Source organism: Cibotium barometz, chromosome 36 (assembly GCF_041138505.1).
Source record: "Cibotium barometz isolate CiBa-2024 chromosome 36, ASM4113850v1, whole genome shotgun sequence".
Taxonomy (NCBI): domain Eukaryota; kingdom Viridiplantae; phylum Streptophyta; class Polypodiopsida; order Cyatheales; family Cibotiaceae; genus Cibotium; species Cibotium barometz.
The window spans coordinates 10,750,547-10,774,035 of NC_141081.1; the positions used below are offsets into that span (position 1 = coordinate 10,750,547).

The 23,489-nt window shown below is 42.5% G+C and overlaps 1 protein-coding gene across 4 annotated transcripts in view; it reads right to left on the minus strand.

Annotated features, from left to right (window-relative positions):
• Positions 1 to 5,121: 5,121 nt before the first annotated feature.
• The window catches only part of LOC147617476 (pentatricopeptide repeat-containing protein At5g27110-like), a 55,582-nt gene continuing 37,214 nt past the window's right edge, over positions 5,122 to 23,489 (minus strand). For 2 of the 4 annotated variants that reach the window (XM_086775729.1, XM_086775726.1), the window contains one exon: positions 8,174 to 8,795. The gene's annotated coding sequence lies outside the window, so the exon portion shown is untranslated. Of the gene's footprint in view, positions 5,344 to 8,173; positions 8,796 to 8,931; positions 9,241 to 23,489 lie in introns of those variants that run through there. The other 2 variants (XM_086775728.1, XM_086775727.1) reach the window with 2 other exon arrangements.

Here is a 23,489-nt window from a genome sequence, read left to right on the forward strand (position 1 = left end):
GAAATTTTGTGACTTTTCTTGTCATCCAAGAAGATTCTTTTATGAAGTAAACACGTTTATGTGTAGCAAAGGACTTGAAGCCAAAAGTGACTACAACTCAAGCTAAGGAGAAGCTACTACTATTGGCCTAGCAAAAATAACATTAAGTTTTATGTTCAAGAATGTTTGGAGGTCAAGTTTGATCAACAAAAGCTACCATGATTATTGTACCCAAACCATTGAATATAGGAGAGTATTGCTATGGAATTTATCTTTGGATTGCCAAAGCTAGGGAATGATGGTATATGCACCTCTTCTGGATACCAAGAAGATCAACAGTGTATGTTGTCGGTTGGACCTTTCAGATGATTGGAGGATATATAATACCTTCCATGACAGTTTATGGAAACCATGTATAGGAGGGTTACCCCCAAAGCAGCGTGTTTTGAAGGATCCACGAGGGGTGCAAGAGCCGAAACAAATTCTTCTTCATTTTGTGAGAAAAAGAGGTATGACATTGGTCAAAAATTTCATCTTGGAATTCAAGAATTATTCGCTATTATCTAGATATACTTAAGAGTTTATAATACCTTCCATGACAGTTTATGGAAACCATGTACAGGGTTACTCCCAAAGCAGCATGTTTTGAAGGATCCACGAGGGGTGGAAGAGCCGAATAAATTCTTCTTCATTTTGTGAGAAAAAGAGGAAAGACATTGGTCAAAAATTTCATCTTGGAATTCAAGAGTTATTCGCTATTAGATGCGAAATGGATACCAGAAAAGTACTGCAATCCAGATATACTTAAGAGTTTATAAGGAAGTGGTTGGTTCAGATATATTTTAAGTAAAGTATATAGACGTCTTACGATCAAAACAAATTCAAGAGGGAGGGGTTGTACCTCTAGCCCTCTTCATTATATATATATATATATTGGATTGGAATTGATCATTATTCTGCTTATATAATGATTACTTGGGCATGCTCTAGTTTGGGTGTGGCAATGATGCCCGATAGCCCAAGGAGCAAGATTTGTATATGGGAGGCAACAATGCCAAATGACCCATTGGTGGACGGCGACGAATGCCACATATTTGGGTGGTCATTGCTATACCAGATGGCCCAAATGACTGTATTAGATTTCATAGTTGGGCGGTCATTGTGCGATCAGATGGCCCATATGGCTGTATTGGATCTCATAGTCGGGTGATCAATGCGACCAGATGGCCCATATGACTATTGATGAACTCTTGGGTGATCCTAGTGACCAAATGGCCTAAGCGATAGTTTGAGCGATTTTCCTCAAGAGCTAGATAGCTCAGCACGGTTCTCAATGAAACCAGACAGGACAATCCATGAACACGAGGATCATTACTTGTGCATTGCATACTGATGTATGTTTAAATTTCTTTGACTTTGTGTGCTATTTTTTATGTATGGACAATGCTTGGATTTATGGCATGTCATAGTCCACCAGGCTCCAGACTACTTGGCCAGTATCTGGAATACCCAGTAGACACGAATGATGCATACTTGTTTGTTGACTAGCTTCTGTCTAGTTTTTGCAGGAGATAGTATGCATTTATTTTCTTTATTAGAAACATGTGATAGGCCATGAAGACGTACCACCAAGAAGAAAGACATTGGTCAAAGATAAGGCATAGAGATGTTTTGAGATGAGCAGATGACATCACAGATATGGGGAAAGACCATATGCAAAAGCTCGCCCAACAAGGCTAATACTAGGAAATATTTGAAACATATGGATATACTTGATGCACTTGGAACAGATGGATATACATGGAACATATAGATGTGCTTGGAACACTTACAGTCTGCAATTAAGGACAACTCCAATATAAGAGGAAGGAAATGTAACTATTTGGCCCTCCTAGCTCTATTTCACATAATGGAACACATGCTCGGACACATGGACAGGTTGATGAAAGCATGGGAACAGGGATCATGAAGTTGGCTCAAGAAAAGGCACCAGTTTTGGACCAAAATCAAGAAAAAACAAAAAGTCAAACTAAGTTGACCGCGAGCCAAAGGCACCATTGGAAAGAGGAGACTGAGCTGGTTTAAAAAGTTAGAAGCCGCTTTTTCAAAAAGCAGCTCCAGGGCCAAAAGGCAAGGCCCTAAAGCTAGAAAAGCAATAAATCAAGAACTTTGGCAAAAGAAGAGGAATATTTTATAATTATAAAAATATAAAAGCAAAAAGACAAAAGCAAGGCAAAAAGCTTGGCTAGAGATTTTCTAGCAAAAAGCGAGGCTCTCCCCAAGTATAAAAAGGTACCTTGAGCCTCTCTTTTGGCATCAAGTGGGGGGAGAGCAAGGAGATCATCATCAACAACCTTATCATCATCCTTATCCTCATCATCCTTCAAAGCCAAGGGCTCTTCCTCCATCAACAACCTTATCATCATAAGCCAAAGCCTAGGGCTACTCCTTCATCGATGCCACTGTACACCCCCCTATTTTACTCTACGCCACCCAACTCCGCCGCCCACCTCTCTGCTGCTACCACCGCCGCCAGTGTCGCCCTGAGCCACCAATGTTGCCCCGTGTATCCTTGAGCTTTTCGGCAAGGTATTCGATTCTAGGTTCACAAATCTGCAATCTAGGTTGAGGATTCCATCTCCAACTTGGATTTGCTTTCTTGAGGATTTCCTACAGATTGGGTATTGAGTTTACTTGGACGTGGATTTGGATCTGGATATTGGATCTGGTACTAGCCCGGTGAGAGATTCTTGTGGGTCATCCACGTGGTATCGGAGATCTTGTGCCTCGACATCGACTTCAACCCAGATTTCTTCATCAACATGTTTGTTTGATATTGTATTGGTCTTGACTTGGAAAAGCCCATGGATTGTTTGATATTGTATTCATTGATTGTATTGGTCTTGACTTGGAAAAGCCCATGGATTGTTCCTCAATAAATTCATGAAAGGCGATGGGGCCTATTCCCCGCTCAATGTGGTGTACTGTGAAAAGTTACCTAATCTCTTCTCTCTCTCCCCCTCTCTCTATATCTTTATCTCTTGGATACATGGTTCAGTCTGTCTCGGCACGTCCCATTGGGCTTACATGTGAATAATTTGAATTTGCTTGGGTTAAAGTTGGAGACCATCCCACCCCCCACTATGGATATTTCAAGTGTAGCAACTAGTTCAATGGTGGCGGGTACCACATAAGTTCAGTTGCCAAAGCAAAATGTTCCGCGTACCCGTTTATAGGTCAAAGGTGTCCAAGGCAACACAACAAAGAATCAAGCCTACAATGGAGATGGATACAAGTGTCAAAATGGAGAAGCTAATAAATAAAGGCGTGCATGAAAGTTCACACTAAAACTATATGCTTTGGTGCAGAAAGTGGTGGTCAGTATGAGATTTAGATTTGTGGGGGACCAACATGTTCATGTGTAGATTTTGAAAATAGGGTACTTAAAAACCAGCCATATCTTGCATGTAAACATTTATACTTTGTATTCTTTAGGATTTTGGATTGGATGAGCAAGTGCATATGTACATTCACCAACCTATATTGAGACAGTGTGAATTATCTTCTACATTGATAGAGCCTGGGTCCTGTCCTCAAGCTTCTTTGACAACAACCTTTTTGTAACTCCTATATGGCTTCCAGTTATGGTCTTATACAGAGAGCCTTTTTTCCTTCTTGCAAAAATGCTTCAAGTTAGGCTTCTTATACAGAAAGCCCTTTTTGTAACTTTCATAGACATGAATGCACCCTTTTTTATTCAAGTTAGGCTTCCTATACAAAAAGCCCTTTTGGTAACTTCCATAGATTCAAATGCATCCTTCTCAATATAAATTAGGTTTCTTGTACTAAAATCTATTTCGTAATTTCAATCCTTAATTTAAGATGGTCTTAGGAATAAAGTCAATGGTACAGCTACATACTCGTGTATATTTAGAAGTGTGTGGTGTAGAAGCTCGTGTATATTAAAAAGGTATGGTATAGAAGCTTGTGAATATGAGAAAGTTTGCGTTCTAAAAGCTCACCCTTTTTATTGTCGTAGTGTAGAGGCTCACCTATGGTCAAGAGTGCTCGCCTCAATAAGCTCGCCAAGAAACTTCCCCCCTTGCGAAGTACCCCTTGATGCCCATTATGGAGCTGAGGGAAGAAATGGATTCCATAATGAGGGAAGAAATGGATGTATGTGCTCATGTTCAAACCCATAGCAACAAAAGATTCATGTTGGGTCCCAATTACTTTTTATTTAAATCCTTGTGCATGAAAGTGCGGGGAAACCAAATATACGCATGTACCTTCAATGTGATAGTAGTTGACAAGAGCTTATGGTTTGTTTGTGTAGGAAAATTTACTTCAAGATATTGTGGAGATTTGGGACATCTAGGAAATAATTGTTTGTGTAAGAGCACACATCAAAAGTAAGACCTGTACAGCTGGCTTTTTATTGGTGAAATTGATGCTAACTACTAGCAGTACTATCACTACTAGCACTACTATAAATGCCAACTATAAAAACCATTGCTACCTTTAGTGCTAAGTAGATTTGCCATTGCTACTTTTAATGCTAACTAGCACTATAAGTATTACTTTAATTGTCAACTAGCAATACTATTAGCACTTTTAGTGGTTACTAGCAATACTATCACTACTAGTACTACTTTCAATGCTAGTAGCAATACTCACAATACTATTGATGCTTATTAGCAATATTAGTACTAATTTCAGTGCTAATTAGCAGTACCATTACTACTTTTAGTGGTAACTAGATTTACTAATAGTAGTATCAGCATTACTAGCACCACTTACTCTTCTGTTAATTAGCAATAATAGTACTTCTTACTAGCACTACTAGCAATACTAGCACTACTAGCATTGCTTTACTAGAACTTCTTAATATCACTACTAGACCTTCTCAATATCATTGCTAGTAGTGCTTTACTAGCACTACTAGCATTAAGTCAATCATATATATTATTTTATGATTCATTTCTTTAGTTTGATACCATTGCAGGCTGAACTCTTCCAACACTTCAAGACTTTTTTTTTCCAAACCTTAATATTCAACTTTGAGCATTTGAGTCTCTGAAACCATATTTTGTTCAAAACTAAAGGAAAGGTACACCTGTCATTGTATTGTACACATGCAGATGTTCTTTCTCAAGGATTCACTCAATCAAATGTGCCTGCACAGTTTTGACCTCCATGAAGCATTGTGCAAATGCAGCTATCAGATATTTACAAGTATAGATGCAATGTACAGGTGCACATCTTTCTAGCATACATACAAGAGTGTTCTTGCACTTTCGGAATCAATCATATGCCTAAAATTGTTGAAGAGACCTACCACAATTTGAAATGTATTATGGGTACCTGTGATTCGTGTGGTTCAAAGATCTTGGTAGCATGTCCACATGAGCTTAATGACAACACAAAAAGGATCTCTGCAAAACTATTTGAAGATGTGGAGGCAAGCAGTAACAAAAATGGCAACAAAAAAAAGGACCTAACATTCAAGGAGATGCAATGCAGTGAGCTACTTCAGTTGTTGAAGACTTACCTTCAAAAATGCATCGTGCACAACTCTGTCTGTAGATGGCAAGTTGAACAATTCAAAAAGTGCATTCTGAGATTTCCTTAGGATGTGGTGGTACCAATGGTAGACTTCGTTGAAAATTATTCGTTCAAGGAGAAAAATGAGATTCAATCCATGTACTGGTATTCTATCCAAGTCACAATATTTGTCCACGTCACATATTGTCATATGGAAAGCGAGGATTCACTTCTTCATTTTAGATGATAAAATAAATGTGACTCTTTGTACAGCATTGTTTCATGTTGCACCACCAGTGCTTGAGAGATGAAGGCTTCACCCTCAAGAAGCATTGGGTTTGGTCAGATGGGGCTACCTCTCAGATCAAGGCCAGGTGACCCTTCTATTTTATTGCAAGACATGGGATCACACTTGCAGATGACATGGAACTGCTTTGGTTCTACCCATGGCAAAAGTGAGCACGATGGAGTTGGGACAATTGTGAAGAGAGCTTTGGCACATGAGCAGCTAAAGGTTAACGAAGCTACATTACAATGTGCAACAAATGTGGTAGCTTTTCTTAGCGCTAACATTTCTCATGGAGCTCTTGCTTGCTACCCATCCAAGCATAGGGAGATTTCCCATGTCTTCTCGGAGATCAAGGAAGAAGATGTGGATGGGGAGAGAAAATGGGACTGTGAAGCTATCCCCAAGTCTAAGTTGTGTTCATGGGCATTCAACACATGACAACCTTGCACTAGCATCGAGACAACTATAATGCTATTGTAATGCATGTGTGCAAGGGTTGTGGAGAAGATGCATCAATAAAACACATGTGCCAAGTTGGGACTATCACATTTTGGTTCCTATAGATGATGTAAGTAGTGATGAAGAGGGCATAGAAGAGCCCGCATCATCATGATACACTATTTGATGCACTTTGCATAGGAGATAATTTTGCAGTCAATGCCGAGGAAAACAATGTTGAAGGTGCAGACTTCTATCTAATCAAATGCACAACCACCAAAGAGCATTGTGCTATAGCACAAAGGGATGGTTGGAGCAACACTATTGCAATGGGGTCATATGTTATTAAGGGATTTTACTTTGAAAAGGTAGATGATTACTACTACAAACTGCTAGATAGTAAGCTTGTGGTGATATTGTATTCCTATCTTGTCCGATGTATTTAGTTTCTTATGGAGCCTATTTCAGGGATGAGGAAAATGTTTATGATTTCTCCCGACTATCTACAATAGCATGCCATGGATTTGTAGTATGTATGGTTATTGGTTTTCATTTTCTTTAATACATTGGTGCATTCTCAAATGTGATTTTTTAAATGATGTGTAAAGCAACTACAAAGCTAGCACTATTACTAGCAATGCTAGTGAAGAAACCATATGAGTATTAGCAGCAAAGCTAGCTCTACTTGTAAGGAGAAGACAACATAAGAGTATTAGCAACAAAGCTGACACTACTACTAGGAGTACTAGCAACAAAGCTAGCTCTCCTAGTAGTAGTGCTAGTGGAGAAGACATTGCTACTAGCAGTAAAGCTAACACTGCTAATAGAAGTATTAGGAGCAAAGCTAGCTCTTACTCTATTAGTAGCAGCTAGTGGAGAAGACAACATAGGAGTATTAGTACCAAAGCTAGCTCTGATTGTAGGAGTGCTAGTGGAGAAGACATTGCTACTAGCAGCAAAGCTAACACTACTAGGAGTATTAGCATCAAAGCTAGAGTCTGCTAGTAGTACTGCTAATTACGTAATTTGGTACTTTTTTAAACTTTCAAGCCATCACATGTCTCGTACAAACATTGGCATAATGTCCTATGAGAAGACACTATGTTTCAGTCCTAGGAGAAGACACTATGTTTCAGTCCTAGTCCATGTCATTATTGTGCACGTGACAATGCTATACATTGTAAGGATGGTCACCTAGCTTAATGAGGAGAATCTATGAAGCAAATGTCTTCCACACATCGCTGATAGCAATGCTAGCTCTACAAGTAGAAATGCTAGTAGAGTAGCACAAGCTTACAACTAAGCACTTAGTTCCAAGACATGATTTTACAATCGGTTCCTTTTTCTATTACCTAAAGCAAGATTTAAGACACTTATTATTTCAATTGAAAAAATAGTAAGACTGAATATCATGAAGATGTAAATTGCATTGTTGACACTACATTCAGAGTATATAAAACGTGTATAAAGATGCACATAATCTCCATACAAAATGAACAAGTCAAAGCCTTTTAAGCTAATGCTCCTATTTAGACTATTTAGCTTGACGAGTGTCTTCTTCAGACTGGCTAGCTTCTTAAGCCTGGCAAGCGTCTTCTTCAACCTTCTTAGCAGCTTCTTCAGCCCCTCAATGTCTTCATCTGCATCCCTCTTACCTTTGTCTTATGTCTACCCTCTTAGCCTCAATCTCCATAATGCTACATTCCATTACCTCTATGGATTCATTATCCCTGCAAGTCTCAAACTAATGAAGACTCATGTACTAAAGTTGAACTGGATATTGAAGCCAAAACCATAACTAGAGCATTAAAGTGCCAAGGTAGAATGACTCTAGTTCTATATGTGTTTGATCGTCAGTGATCAAGATTGTGCTCGGTGGATTCAACCACACCTTGTATAGTGAGTCATCTAATATCAAATAGTTGATTTCTTTCATCCCCTCATACCACTACCAAATATTGGGGAGGTTTTAGAAAAAAATAGATTTCCCATGTACAAAATAGGGCACCTCCATGTATGACTCTTGGCCAAAGACACCTGAAAGCCTATCATATTAATCTAGAAAGCAACACTGCAATATTCTATATACCTTTTTCAATCGAGAAGTGCTCCCTATAATTATACACATCGAACCATTCCAAGCAAAATTCAAAAAAATGGTGTGCATCCCTACGAATAAGAACACTACGCCCTTATTGCGACCGTTCGTCCCTCTTCATTTGGTTTGCATATTGGCATACGCTAATTATGTCAACAATCCGAACAAGCATACCATTTAGATCCAAAAAAATGGCCCTCCTTTACTCATGTGTCATTGGCAGTATATGTCTTGGTAGAAGGGAGGTAACATTAGCAATTTGCCATGATAATTACTACAATGTTTGAGGAGGGATGTACTATTTGTAGCCTTAACTCTCTTCAACTTGATGAGGTACTTATCAAACCTCCTCATTATTCTTCTCTCAAAACGGAGGTGAAGATTCGGCATCCACCACTTTGATCTATTTCTTGGTGGGATCCTCCATCTGACATAAGATGAGATCATCTGTATAACAGCAATCACACCCAAGGATTTATGATGCAACGGAAGTGGATGAAAAGAGCTTGCAAACATATATAGCACAACATATGGTACAAACAACAGTAGCACATTCTTGTGAAAACCAAAAAACCATTTTCATTTCATTATGTTCTCAAAAGGGAAACCCCTTCTCTAGCATTACAATGGATAGCCTCACAAGACTACCAAAATGATTTCACATTCACTCATTCCATCACTTGAAGATTTTTCACTGCTCGTGCTTGCATTCACGCTTAGGTGGTGACATACTTTGCATAACAAGGTTAATTGCATGTTCAACTTCCTTTCCAAGCTTGGTAGCTTCAGAGCCTTTGTCCGTTGCAGCTCTCTTTGGTGTAGCATCCATAACCACCTACTCATAGGGGGGATCTTCTCAAGGCCGTAAACACCTCAAGTTCGCTTGAGCCACCTACTCATAGGGGGGATCTTCTCAACAGCCTCCACAAGGACTTTACACTTATCAAATCTAATTTCTCATTCCCGCTTCTCAACATTTCTAGGTTCTACTTCTCTGTCCAAGTTTTTTAATGAAAACCCAATTAAGGTTATAAAACATAATTATTTCAATTGCACGATTAGTGTTATCACATTCCTACAAGCATTAATGATGATTTAATTCCCGCTTGGTCTTCCGGCCTGAAGGTGTTATTACTTGTGATGGCAAGGTGGTCACAATACCAACACGGGCCTGCAGAAATTTGCACTTGGAACCTTCCCTCCCCGAATCACAATGGCTATGCAAAAACAAACATTTTTATGTTGTGTTTCTCTTCATGTGAGCCTAGTTGGCCAGCCCACAAACCCACCCTAAGCAAAAATGATCTTACTAATGCTTTGAGAGGGCATTTTCAGCTGCTCGATGGTTTCGATCTTGACATGGACTTTCAAAATGTTGTGTACCAATCTTTTAATAAGATTTTCCTTCACACTATGGGCACCCAAACCTCGGCAGCCAGAAATGGACTGCCCATGCTCTTTCAGCCTTGTCCAGCTGGTGCCTACCATGCGAATTCGTCCCTGCCAACCTGCAATCTGTCCTGTTTGGTCCTGGACTCATCCACTGTGTCGAATGCCCGGCTCTTGGCCTGAAAAGTTATCCATACACTCGTACAATGAAGAAATCACATCTGCAATCTGACTGACTGTCCTAACCTGATGCAACTTGCAACTCATCCCTGGACAAGGGCTCACAATATGCTCAGTGCTCCTGCAAAAGGTAATTGACTATGCAGCATGGCCACCTGGGACCCTAGAGTAGCAGAAGCACATGATGTCCCCTCCTATTTAACTTGATGACGGAATCTGCATTGCTTCTAGAAAAGCAGTCAAACAATGCTAGTCCTTGCTGTAAATTTTCTTGTCCCGTCTTGATGGATCTGCTGCTTTGGGATCAAAAAAAATTATCTTCATCCGAATGAACTATAGCCTGGCTTTACTATTGTTACATACCTAATGCTAATCCTTGGGATTAGTGCCCTAATTTGGCAAGGTTAGGGGAGCCCTGGGATTAGGAGAAAGCAGGCTAATATGGGCGGCTAAGGTTATCCATGTGTACTAGCCATTTATAACAGGATGGTTATTTATAGCATCAGTGGGCACTATACAAGTGAAACATGGGTTATTATTGTCATAACTCTTGGAAATATTGTTCATCCCCAGATGGACTCCCTGCATGCTTGTATCTAGCCCATTTATAAGGCCTTGCACTGCATATTTTTACTGCTATTTTTGCACCGTTTTTTGGAGCTCTTTTTAGCATTTTTTGGCATTTTATGGACTTTTGTCCTAGTTGGCCTATAGGACCCAGCCGACCAGCTCTAGAGGACCTATATAATAGGTGCCTCAGTCCACTTAATGTTTATCTCCCTTTTCAGCCCTGATTTGTACATATCAGCACTCACAGGCTCCCTCATGCTGTACCTTCATCCTAATTCAGGTTCTTGATCATCTGTAGTCTACTGTCTACATATATATGCTCTCACATGGTATCAGAGCCTAGAACTACTGTAGCACTTGTATTTTTCTTCATGAACCTGTTGATTACAGATTTCAACAAATAAAGACCTGCGTTTTCAGATCTGGGAGCTGCGTTTTCATCTGCGAGCTGTGATTTCATCAGAGAACTGCGTTTTTCTCAAAGGTGCTGTGTTTTCTTCAATCAGGCTGCGTTTTTCTTCACTGAGCTGTGTTTTCAGCTTCTATGGTGCCGTTAAACCTTGGAGATCCGTTTCTTTTCTCCTCTTCTGTTTTTTCCCACCCTCCCACACCGTGTTCCTTCTTCTTTATCCTCATACTAACTGTGCTCAGTTTTAGGGGAGGTCTAACTACTTCTAGCCTCCTATTTGAAGAGGAGGATTTTGCATTTGGAGGATATGACTTCTAGAGATCAATATAAGCTCTGGGGCTCTTCTTTCAGCCCTAAACACCACTTAGAACATGCTGATGCAAAAAACGCAGACAGAAGGGAGAGTAGAGAGAGAGAGAGAGCTGGAAATTCAGTCTATTCATATGGTACAAAAAGGTACCCTACATCAACAGCCATGGGCTGCCTTTCATAAAAGGTGGAATACACCAAAACAGTCCTACTCTAAGGACCCACTCCCTAGTGGAGTGAATGATTAACACAATGAGCACATGTGCCTTTTATAAGCTCTTAAACCCCTTGGAGTGCTGGCCGACTGCTGGTCGGCCAGCCAACTGGTCATAAATCCATGAATATGAATGCGCCTGCAACCGCCTTCCTTCTGGTACAACCGACAGCACTTTGGTTCAGCCGCCGACAGACCCCTTTCATGCAGCCGACAGCATCCAAGTCCAACCCTTGCCAATCTGCACCTCATGCTCAAAACTTCCTGGTTCTAATCTGTTTTTCTCGTTGCCCCTTCACGATTAGCTCCAGATAATGTTCATGGCAATACTTGCACATGACATCCCCCTCTGCTAAACTTGATGATGGGATTCCAGCCTGTTCTTGGATGACTGTCATCATCCCATTTTTTTCTCGAAGTCCCTCTGTCATCAATCCATCTCTAGCAACCCTTTTCTCTGAAAACCCGGCCTGGTCTCCAAAACCACTCTGGCTCTGAATAAGAGCTATGCATCTGTTCCATCCAGTCCCCAATCCGTTCCTGCCCTGACTCTGAACACTGTCTTGGTCTTCATTCCTGAGAAATGAGTCTGGCACTCTCACATCACCCCTTGGAGGATAATCCTCCCTTGGGACCGTTGCCCGGAAACCTATCTGGCTCACAGAACTGCCATCCCCTCTGGCTTTGTGGAACACCCCCAACAAACCTCTGGGAGCTCTTCCCGATCTTGTGTAACGTGTTCCTTGCCTTGGGCTTCGTACCCATGCACTTTCATGTACCTTGGACCTATACACCATCATATGGGACTGAATCAGTGTTTAGCTTTGTTGAGCCTGATGCTCTGATACCAATGTAACACGCGGAAGCTCTGGGGGTCTTCTTTCAGCCCTAAACACCACTTAGAACATGCTGATGCAAAAAACGCAGACAGAAGGGAGAGTAGAGTGAGAGAGAGAGCTGGAGATTCAGTATATTCATATGGTACAAAAAGGTACCCTACATCTACAGCGATAGGCTACCTTTCATAAAAGGTGGAATACACCAAAACAGTCCTACTAAGGACCCACTCCCTAGTGGAGTGAATGATTAACACAATGAGCACATGTGCCTTTTATAGGCTCTTAAACCCCTTGGAGTGCTGGCCGACTGCCAGTCAGCTGGCCGACTGGTCATAAATCCATGAATATGGATGCGCCTGCAACCACCTACCTTCTGGTACAACCGACAGCACTTTGGTTCAGCCGACAGACCCCTTTCATGCAACCGACAGCATCCAAGTCCTTCTCCAAGTCCAACCCTTGCCAATCTGCACCTCATGCTCTAAACTTCCTGGTTCTAATCTGTTTTTCTGGTTGCCCCTTCAGGATTAGCTCCAAATAATGTTCATGGCAATACTTGCAGATGATAGACTGTGCAGCGACGGAAGAAAGCAGGAGTTCGCTAGAAGCTGGGCGCTGGGAACTGAGCCTCCAGAGGGCTGCAGCCCAGCTTTGATACCACTTGTTGGGGGACTCTCACACTCACACACAGCAATGCTTCCTGCAGATTAGGGTTAGATGCAAGGAGAAGAAGCTCACATAGAAGAGAGAGAGAGCTAGACACAAAATGTGTGGTGGTCACAAAATGCAAGTCAACCCTTGCATGTGAGTCACATCCATATAATATAGAAGTACAAAAGTTATATGGATAGAGTGTCCTTTCACACTTGATATCCGAGGGAAAAAATCACATGGGAAAAAGTGCCCTTGGTTAAGCGATGTTCACACGTAGCACTACCATAAGTGAGCATATGCCTACAATGGTATCATCAATCTGGGATCTGAGTTTTCTTGTTGCCCCATATTCTGCCCTGTCTACAGCCCTTCTCCTCTGCGTTTTCTTTTTCAGATCTGCAGCTGTCACCAGGAGGTGAAACTTTTTGCAGTTGTTTTCCTTATTTACATTTCTTTATAAATATATATATTTTTCTTTTCTTTCTCTTTGGTTGCTGTTGCTTTCCCCCGGTATCTCTTGGAAGGGCTTGGGCCATTGCAATGTCAGAATGGGTCAGCCAGTGGGACTTTGGACCAGTGGTTGGCTAAGCCTGAGAACTACACTGAAAGATGAAGGACAGTGTCCAGGACATGGGCACTGAAAGATGAAGGACAGTGTCCAGGACATGGCCACTGAATGAGGGTATAGGCCAGTTTACACTAGTAAGTGGCCGCCACCGACATGTGAATGTATCTTGAATTCTAAGCAAATTCTGAAGTGACCATAGTGGTCAAAGATGGTCAGGATACCAAAAGGAATGCAGATGACATCATCCCTAAAATCTAGGAAACTGCTATTTTTAGCAGTGTCGGAATTGAAAAGTGTTCGCGTCAGTTTGTGCGGAATGTCAAGGGGACCAAAAGCTGACAAAGGACTGTTGTGAGAATTGGAACCAATCAGGAGATTTTTAGCCTGGAAGATTGCATGTGGAAAAGGCTTAAAAATGTACCAAGTGTCAAATTTATGGCATTTTTCCACATTAAGAAGAGGGAGGCGTGGGAATTTGGAAAGGAGGAGGCTCATTTGCAGCATTAAGGTGGATTGTTGCAGGAAAACCAGCTATGGTGGTGCACTCCCTTGCCCTACAACTCATGAATTGAGGGTTGAGCTTGCTCCCCACAGCCTCTCTCTCTCTTTCTCTCTCTTGCAGACTATGGAAATGCTTTCATCAGATAAAATCAGGTACAATTGTGTGAATTTCATGCTTTTATGCAAAGGCTAGTTGCCTCCTTGAACAGGAACCGGTGTAGTTAGTTCCTACACCAAAGCAGGGACGGAAGAGGGTAATAACCTCTTCAATACAATGCTGTTTCAGCACTGTTTAGGTGCTGTTTTTGGGCTGTTATGTTGCCCGGTTGATGCCAAAATGCAGTAGGACTTTGCTAAAGTCCTCCAGGACAATACAAAGGTTATTTTGGGTTGAAAACAGAGCTGAAAACAGGTCTGTGCAGAAAATTACAGCAAGCTGAATTGTGATGTTTTGGACTCCATTGGGTAGTCTAATGCCTATGGAAGTGAGCCTGTCAGTTGGGACTCATTCTGAGATGTTATGGAACAGTTTTAGTGCAGTTATGCTGGCAAATTTCTCCCAGAATTTGTAAAATTCAGCTGATGCAAGTAGAGTGCTTTGTTGCACTTGTGCTTTGTAATTTCCAACCTTTTAACAATAAAGAAATACCGCAAGGGGCGCCGGACTTCGGGGCCAATGTGTTGTTGAGCGAGGGAGTGAGGATTCTGTGATTGTGTGTCTGAGTAAGTCCAGGTTATTTGTGAATGAATTACCGCTTTATGTGTCCATAGACCGGTTTTATGGTTCCGTTGCCGGGACAGGGTCGTCTTTTCTGCAAGAGCCCGGACACGGATTGGATTGGGTGAACAAGAGACACACATAGTCAGGTACAACTGATTACAGGTGAGAAAGAGTACGGTCTCTTTCTTTGGATACAGGTTCCCTTAAACTTTCAGTTGACAGTATGACAGACAAAGGGAAAGACAAGCTCCCTGCCGAAGAGAGTTCCTCTTCTACCCGCAGACAGCATATAGAGGTGACAGGTGCCCAGGTGTCAGCCTCTGCTCGGATGGAGCCAGTAGTACAGCCAGCCTTGTTAGAGGAAGAACAAGAACAAGAGGATTTATTTCATGCGCAGCTCCTGAGCATGGTTGGTACCTTTGAACAGTTGGTGAAGAATCCTAGGATGAAGAGGTATTTGCAGTCAAGGACAGGGGATTCCCAGGCTGAATCATCTCAGCATGCAGTTGAGAGGGCACAGGAACAAATGCCAAGGATGCCACAGCATGTAGAGCAGATACCAGCAGTGGCAGTTGATCCAGTGCATCATGTTACACAGGCACAGGTACATGCATTTAATGGCCAGGAAAGTAATGTGCAAAGGGTCATGCCGACCATTCCTCCATTCCTTGCTTCCCAGCCTGGCTATTTTGGTGGTGGGTCTGTTTTCCAGGCCATGGCTAGCCGCCCACAGTTTTGCCAGGATTGATGTCAAGAGGGTCACCAGGAATGATGCCTATGGAAGCTGTGAACCCTCTTTATGCCAATATAGGTGTGCAGCCTGGATTTCAAACTTATTTTAGTCCAGCTTTGGGGCCCGCAGCACCTCTCAGTGTGGCTGAATTTTCTCAACCTAGTGGACAAAGAGCAGTAAGGACTGATGCAGAAAAGATGCAAAAGGATTACAAAGAAGGAGGTCAAGCAGTAAAGTTTGAGACTTTCAGTGGGATGCAAGACAAATTGAAAGCGCTGACTTTCATTCAACAATTTGATGCAGCATACACTGGGGGTAACTTTACAGAGTCTTCTAAGGTGCGGAAGGTTGCTACTTTCTTGAAAGGTAATGCATTGCAGTGGTGGACTTCACTGTTGATGCAAGGACAAGCACCTGCTACATGGGTTCAGTTTAAGCAACAGTTCTCTTTTGCCTGGCTTACAAATACTTTTGAAGTGGATGTTATGACAGCATGGCACAAACTTGATGCAGCCAACTGTGTAAATTTGGAAGAGTATAATAAGAAGTTTTGGGATGCACTCTTGCCAGTAACTTCCTACAGAACAGTGCCATTGTAAGAGCAAATAGAGAAGTATTGCACCATCAGATTAGAATTAGACCCGAGGATGTGCACAAGACCGCATTTCGCACTACATTTGGTCTCTATGAATTCTTAGTCATGCCTTTTGGATTGACAAATGCTCCTGCCACATTTAACAGAATGATGGACAGAATTTTCCGTCCTTACAGAAGCTTTGTGGGCACATTCTTTGATGACATGATAGTCTATTCAAAGAGTGAAGAGGAGCACAGAGACCATCTGACAGCAGTCTTTAATGAGCTGAAACACAACAGATTGCTCATTAATGGCAAGAAGAGTGAATTCTTTCTGGAAGAAATTCACTTCCTTGGGCACATTGTATCAAAGGATGGTGTCACAATGGATCCTGCTAAGATTGAAGCAATCGTTTCATGGCCAGATTTACAGACTGTGCATGATGTTCGCAGTTTTCTTGGCCTATGCTCTTACTACCGCAGATTTGTAAGGCATTTTGCAGAGATTGCTTCACCGTTACATGTGCTTGAAAAGAAGGCCATTAAATGGCAATGGACAGATAAAGAGAAATCAGCATTTAGATGCCTGAAACAGAAAATGACTACAGATCCTGTGTTGACATTGCCAGATTTGTCTAAATCATTTGTTGTGCAGTGTGATGCATGTGGGAACAGCATTGGTGCTGTCTTGATGCAGAATGGCCGAGTCGTGGCATATGAGAGTAGAATACTCTCTGACATTGAGAAGAACTATCAGATTTATGAGAAAGAGCTGCTAGCTGTGATCCATGCACTTACCAGTTGGAAACACTATTTGCTTGGTGCTGATTTTGTTGTGCAAACGGACCATCAGACGCTCAGATACTTTCTCACACAGGCAAAGTTGTCAGAGAAACACATGCGCTGGGCAAATTTTCTGTCAATGTTCCATTTTCAGATAGTGCATGTGGAAGGCAAGAAGAATGTGGTTGCAGATGCATTGTCTCGCAAACCACAAGTGTCAGCTGTTTCTATTTCTTATCACCAGGAATTGGATGATATGAAAGAGTAGTATGCCAGTGATGAAGATTTTTCCAGAATCTATGAGCAGCTAATGAATAATCAACATCATGATCACTATGTTCTGAAAGACGGCTTTCTCATGATGCATGGAAAGCTATGTGTGACTAAGCAGTTAAGGCCGAAAGTAATGCTAGAAAGTCATGCTCCACCGTATGCTGGACATCGAGGTATTGATGCTACAGTGAAAGCGGTTGAGACTTTCTTTTATTGGCCAGCTTTGAGACGTGATCTTGATGCTTATGTCAGATCTTGCCTAGTATGCCAGAAGGTCAAGTTTGATGACAGAAGGCACCTGGGTTATTGCAACCACTGCCTATTCCAGAGAGACCATGGGAAAGTATTGCCATGGACTTTATTTTTGATCTTCCAAGGACAACGACAGGGAATGATGGAATCTGGACTATAATATGTAGATTCAGTAAGCAGGCACACTTCATTCCTGTTAGAAAGAAGATTAAACCAGAACACATGGTCAAGATTTTCATGCAGAATATCTTTAAATACCATGGTATGCCACAGTCTATTGTCAGTGACAGAGACCCAAGGATGACTAGCTTGTTTTGGAAAGCATTGTTTGAGAATATGGGCACGACCTTGAAATTCTCATCTTCTTTTCATCCTCAAACTGATGGGCAGTCTGAAGAGGCTAACTCTACTGTCTTGGATCTGCTGAAATGTTATGTGTCAGAACATAAGGCAGCTTGGGAGCATTATTTGCCATTAGTAGAGTATGCTTACAACAATACAGTGCATTCCTCTACTGGCAAGGCGCCTTTTGAAATTGTTGAAGGTGGCAAGAAAGTACCTCCCATTCTGCAGACAAAGGATAAGATATTTGAAGTAGATCGGTATGTTGAGGGATGGCAAGAAGCGTATAAGAAGGTCAAATATGCCTTGGAAAAGTCACAAGCTAAGCAGAAAAGAGCTGCTCACATGCATCGTCGAGAGCTCTTGTTTAAAGAGAATGACTGGGTCTTATTGCGCTTTGAAAAGGCACGACTGAGAAAAAGAAAGGGTAAGGAACGTCTGTTTCCTAAGCTGAGTATGCGATATTATGGTCCTTTCCAAGTCTCAGAGAAGATAAGTGATGTAGCATACAGGCTGAAATTGCCAGAAACCTGGAAGATACATAATGCATTTCATGTGAGCCTTTTGAGGCCTTTTATTGGCAATGTGCCAGAAGATATGGTGCCAGAGGAACAGCCTGAAGTGGAGGAATTAGATGAAATTCTAGTTCCTGAGCAGATTCTGGCCCATAAAGACAGAAAAGTGAAAGGACAAGTTGCAAGAAGATACTTGGTGAAATTCAGAAATTATTCACCAATGGATGCTAAATGGATGGATGAGGTTGAACTGGCTGATTCACCTCAGTTAATGCAACTTTACAAGGAAGCCTTCCTGTTAGAATCTGCAATGGTTTAATATGCTTTTTGAAGCTGAATTCTGAATGACCTGTACATTTGTATTATATGTTTGGCAATGTACAGTTTTGACATTTGTTGTCAATGACTTAATCAATGAATGAACTTTCAGTGCTTTGAAGTTGTATCTGTTACGCTTCAAATGAATGAATTACATGTTGTGACACTAATAGTACAAGATATATGCTATCGCCCTGTGTTGCATCCGGAAACATGTATTTGAAAGGCTTGAACCTGCGACGATGGCACAAATGGTAGTGGGGAATTCCTATCATCGCCCCGTGTCATCCGTTGGCAGGAGATACATGCGATGACACTAATCACCTTGGGAATCTTGTGATCGTCCTGTGTCATCCGTTTGCATGTGGACTTGCAATCGAGGTCGCTTGCTTCTTTCAAGAGGGGGGTATGTCACCAGGAGGTGAAACTTTTTGCAGTTGTTTTCCTTATTTACATTTCTTTATAAATATATATATTTTTCTTTTCTTTCTCTTTGGTTGCTGTTGCTTTCCCCCGGTATCTCTTGGAAGAGCTTGGGCCATTGCAATGTCAGAATGGGTCAGCCAGTGGGACTTTGGACCAGTGGTTGGCTAAGCCTGAGAACTACGGACTTTGGACCAGTGGTTGGCTAAGGACAGTGTCCAGGACATGGGCACTGAAAGATGAAGGACAGTGTCCAGGACATGGGCACTGAAAGATGAAGGACAGTGTCCAAGACATGGCCACTGAATGAGGGTATAGGCCAGTTTACACTAGTAAGTGGCCGCCACCGACATGTGAATGTATCTTGAATTCTAAGCAAATTCTGAAGTGACCATAGTGGTCAGAGATGGTCAAGAGACCAGAAGGAATGCAGATGACATCATCCCTAAAATCTAGGGAACTGCTATTTTTGGCAGTGTCGGAATTGAAAAGTGTTCGCGTCAGTTTGTGCGGAATGTCAAGGGGACCAAAAGCTGACAAAGGACTGTTGTGAGAATGTGAACCAATCAGGAGATTTTTAGCCTGGAAGATTGCATGTGGAAAAGGCTTAAAAATGTGCCAAGTGTCAAATTTATGGCATTTTTCCACATTAAGAAGAGGGAGGCGTGGGAATTTGGAAAGGAGGAGGCTCATTTGCAGCATTAAGGTGGATTGTTGCAGGAAAACCAGCTATGGTGGTGCACCCCCTTGCCCTACAACTCATGAATTGAGGGTTGAGCTTGCTCCCCACAGCCTCTCTCTCTCTTTCTCTCTCTTGCAGACTATGGAAATGCTTTCATCAGATAAAATCACGTACAATTTTGTGAATTTCATGCTTTTATGCAAAGGCTAGTTGCCTCCTTGAACAGGAACCGGTGTAGTTAGTTCCTACACCAAAGCAGGGACGGAAGAGGGTAATAACCTCTTCAATACAATGCTGTTTCAGCACTGTTTAGGTGCTGTTTTTGGGCTGTTATGTTACCCGGTTGATGCCAAAATGCAGTAGGACTTTGCTAAAGTCCTCCAGGACAATACAAGGGTTATTTTGGGTTGAAAACAGAGCTGAAAACAGGTCTGTGCAGAAAATTACAGCAAGCTGAATTGTGATGTTTTGGACTCCATTGGGTAGTCTAATGCCTATGGAAGTGAGCCTGTCAGTTGGGACTCATTCTGAGATGTTATGGAACAGTTTTAGTGCAGTTATGCTGGCAAATTTCTCCCAGAATTTGTAAAATTCAGCTGATGCAAGTAGAGTGCTTTGTTGCACTTGTGCTTTGTAATTTCCAACCTTTTAACAATAAAGAAATACCGCAAGGGGCGCCGGACTTCGGGGCCAATGTGTTGTTGAGCGAGGGAGTGAGGATTCTGTGATTGTGTGTCTGAGTAAGTCCAGGTTATTTGTGAATGAATTACCGCTTTATGTGTCCATAGACCGGTTTTAGCAGCCCTTTGGCTGCTGCGTTTTCTGGACAGTAACTGCTGGTAGCTCTACCTTCACTTGGGCTTCATCATTTTCAGCCAAAAGTACCTTCTCTTCAGTGTTTTTTCTCATATGAGGTGTGGGAGCTGGTCGGCCTGTATTTTCAGGTTTGCAGCCTCTTTGTTGGCTGTGTTTTCTGCTCCAATCGACACATATCACTTGCGGAGGGGGTCTTGTGTGGATTGTGGCTTTGGTGACAGCTTAGTACTTGAGGACACTGGATTTGCTGATTTGAGTCAGCATTTTTGCTGATTCTTGAGCATCTATACCTGTGTTTTCTTCCTGGCCTACACAATACCCGGTTTCTTCCTGTTCCTTGCCTGCACAATACCCGGTTTCTTCCTGTACTTGAGGACACTGGATTTGCTGATTTGAGTCAGCATTTTTGCTGATTCTTGAGCATCTATACCTGTGTTTTCTTCCTGGCCTACACAATACCCGGTTTCTTCCTGTTCCTTGCCTTCAATTGGCGGTGGAGTGCAGTTTTTTGCTGGACAGCAGTGTTCTTTGACTATGTTTTGCTTCCCAAAGGAGTTTTCTACACTCAGAGGGGGCCCATCGACTGCTACTTCACTTGAGGATCAGTTTCGGGAGCTATTATGTACCTGTGGAGACTTTCTTCTGCGACTAGAGTTTGCAAATTTTGGAGGAGAGTAGTTCTTTCTTGACAAGAGTAGTGATCTTTTCAGAGATCCTGAGCAGAGTTTATTTTGTCCAAGCCTATGTTCTTTGCAGTGTTTGCAGAGACAGAAGGGTGTTTTGCCTATGAGGTGTGATCCTTTCACAAGGATCACTTATTTGTTGCTGATTCTTGGGATTTGATTCTATTTATGGAAGAGTCTTCTGCTATCAGTGATGCTTTTGAGGACTTTGTTACCACCACTGCAATTTATATTCCTTCCTCATTGTGAGGAGTCTACCTCTACCTCTCTTTGTGATGCTTCTAAGGATGTCCCTCTCCCTGCTAGTTTTGCATTTGGTTTGATGTGGCGTGCACGGTTGTTTTGGAGGACGGACTTTCAGACCTAGTGGAATGCTTTGGATTTGTGATTGCTAGCCGTGCCTAGGGCACAATGGTACTTCCAAAGTTTTTTGGATTTGGATCAGAATCAGGTTGGGCTTGTACCAATCCGACAACGTCATTTTTCAGAGGGGGATGTGGAGTCCTTTCATCTAGTGATGCCCACCTTAGTGGAGTGTGCTTGTGTATAGCATTGGCCTACTCATGGTACGGAGTTTGAGCAGATGGACCCCATCTTTTCTACAGAGTCTTTACATATTGCGATGCTGACCTTTCCAATTTGAGCAGATGGACTCAGAGGGTTCCAGTGAGGAGCAGCCTGCTTCTCCTAGCATTGATTATCTACAAGATCTAATCTTGGTTGGTTATGAGGTTTTTCAGACCTTCTCCAGGTTGGAAACACGACATTCGACTTCCGAGAGTGTTTTTACACTTGGGAGTGGAACCATTATCTAGAGTAGCATGAAGCACCCTACATAGTTGTTTTCTTCCAGAGGGGCGGTGTACCTGGCGGCTTGTTCTGATGCTTTTGTAGCTGAGTTGCTGAGGAGATTGTTTGTGGCACTTTCCTGGTACCTGTTTGCTGCACTCTTTCATCTTTGATCAAGGACGGTGTCTCTAGCTTCTTGGAGTTCACTCGGCATCCGATACTGAGAGGGGATGACATCATCATCCCCTTGCTACTGGTTTCTATTTGGTGTCCTATTTGTGCCTCTAGGGCTGACCATGTTAGCATGAGGGGCTGGTCGCCCACCTTTTCCCCCATTTTATGGAGTTGTGGGCATTTAGGTCCAGTCGTGTAGTGCTCATCGGCTGCCCCTTTTTAGGCATATATATAGCCGGGCCTTCCCCCCCTCACACACTGTATTCGCCTCTTGCATGCCTTGTGCCTCTGCATTTTGGCTTGCTGCATGCAGTCCCTCACATACGAGGTGATCTTCCACCTCCTGCTCGGGACTTGTATCAGCATGTGCATCTTGTTTGGTTGATATTGAGAGCAAGTATCCACCTACGTTTTTCTCCCTCTCTCTCTCACTCTCTCTCCTACATTTCCACTTTCCAATCTTCCGCTGTGCATTCCTTCAAATGTCACGTGCACGCCCATGCCATGGCTTAACCTTAAGCATGAACAGCATAATCCCTGACGAATCGAGCAACTACGAGTCACGACAGCATATAGGTGTCATCATCAGCATCATCTTCATCATTAGCATCAGCATCACAGTTGCATAGAAACGCGTTTCATACAGGTTTGAAACGTACGAAACGTTTCGTCCTGTATGAAACGCGTTTCATACATCATGCATATTTTAAAAACCTTAAAAAACGTTTCCTTTCGTGAATCGTACGGCGCAGTTCATTCACGCTTCCCAGTGGCGGCCGCCTGTGAGTTGGCCGATTTGTGTGCCATCCTTCAATTCCTTCCATCGCTTGTGTCGGCCCGCCTGCTCCTTGGTGTCCTTGGGCCTTGTGTGTTGGGGTAAAGGCGTTATGCCCACCCTTATAGTGTGTACAAGCCCATAAGTTATAGTACATAGTACACTTAGTACTTTTAATATACTAAGTGCACTATGTGTACTAGTGCAATATACATGTGTGATAGGGGAGTCACACACTTATGCCTCATGAGTTGACTTATCCCCACAACTCTCTCTCTCTCTCTCTCTCTCTCCCTTGTTCTTCTCTGTGTATGTCTCCCATGAATACTCTAACCTAACCCTAATTTCTTCTCTCCCATCAACTGGTATCAGAGCTGTGGTCACCAGGTTCTCCTCCCTCTTCTGCTCTGCTGGTCGCCTGCTCTTGGGCCCTGCTGATTCCTGGTCGCCCTGCTCCTTACGAGCAGCGATGAGCATCAGGAAGAGCAACTGCATCAACTGGTCGTAAGCGTGGAAGGTCGCAGGCTGGGCGTGAACGAAGGCAGCAAAGCGAGCGAAGATTCGTAGCGTAAGGCGCTAGGCGAATACGTCAGTCGGGCGTTAAGCGAAGGCGCAGCTGGAGGCGAGCTTGTAAGCGTGTGTGTAAAAACATC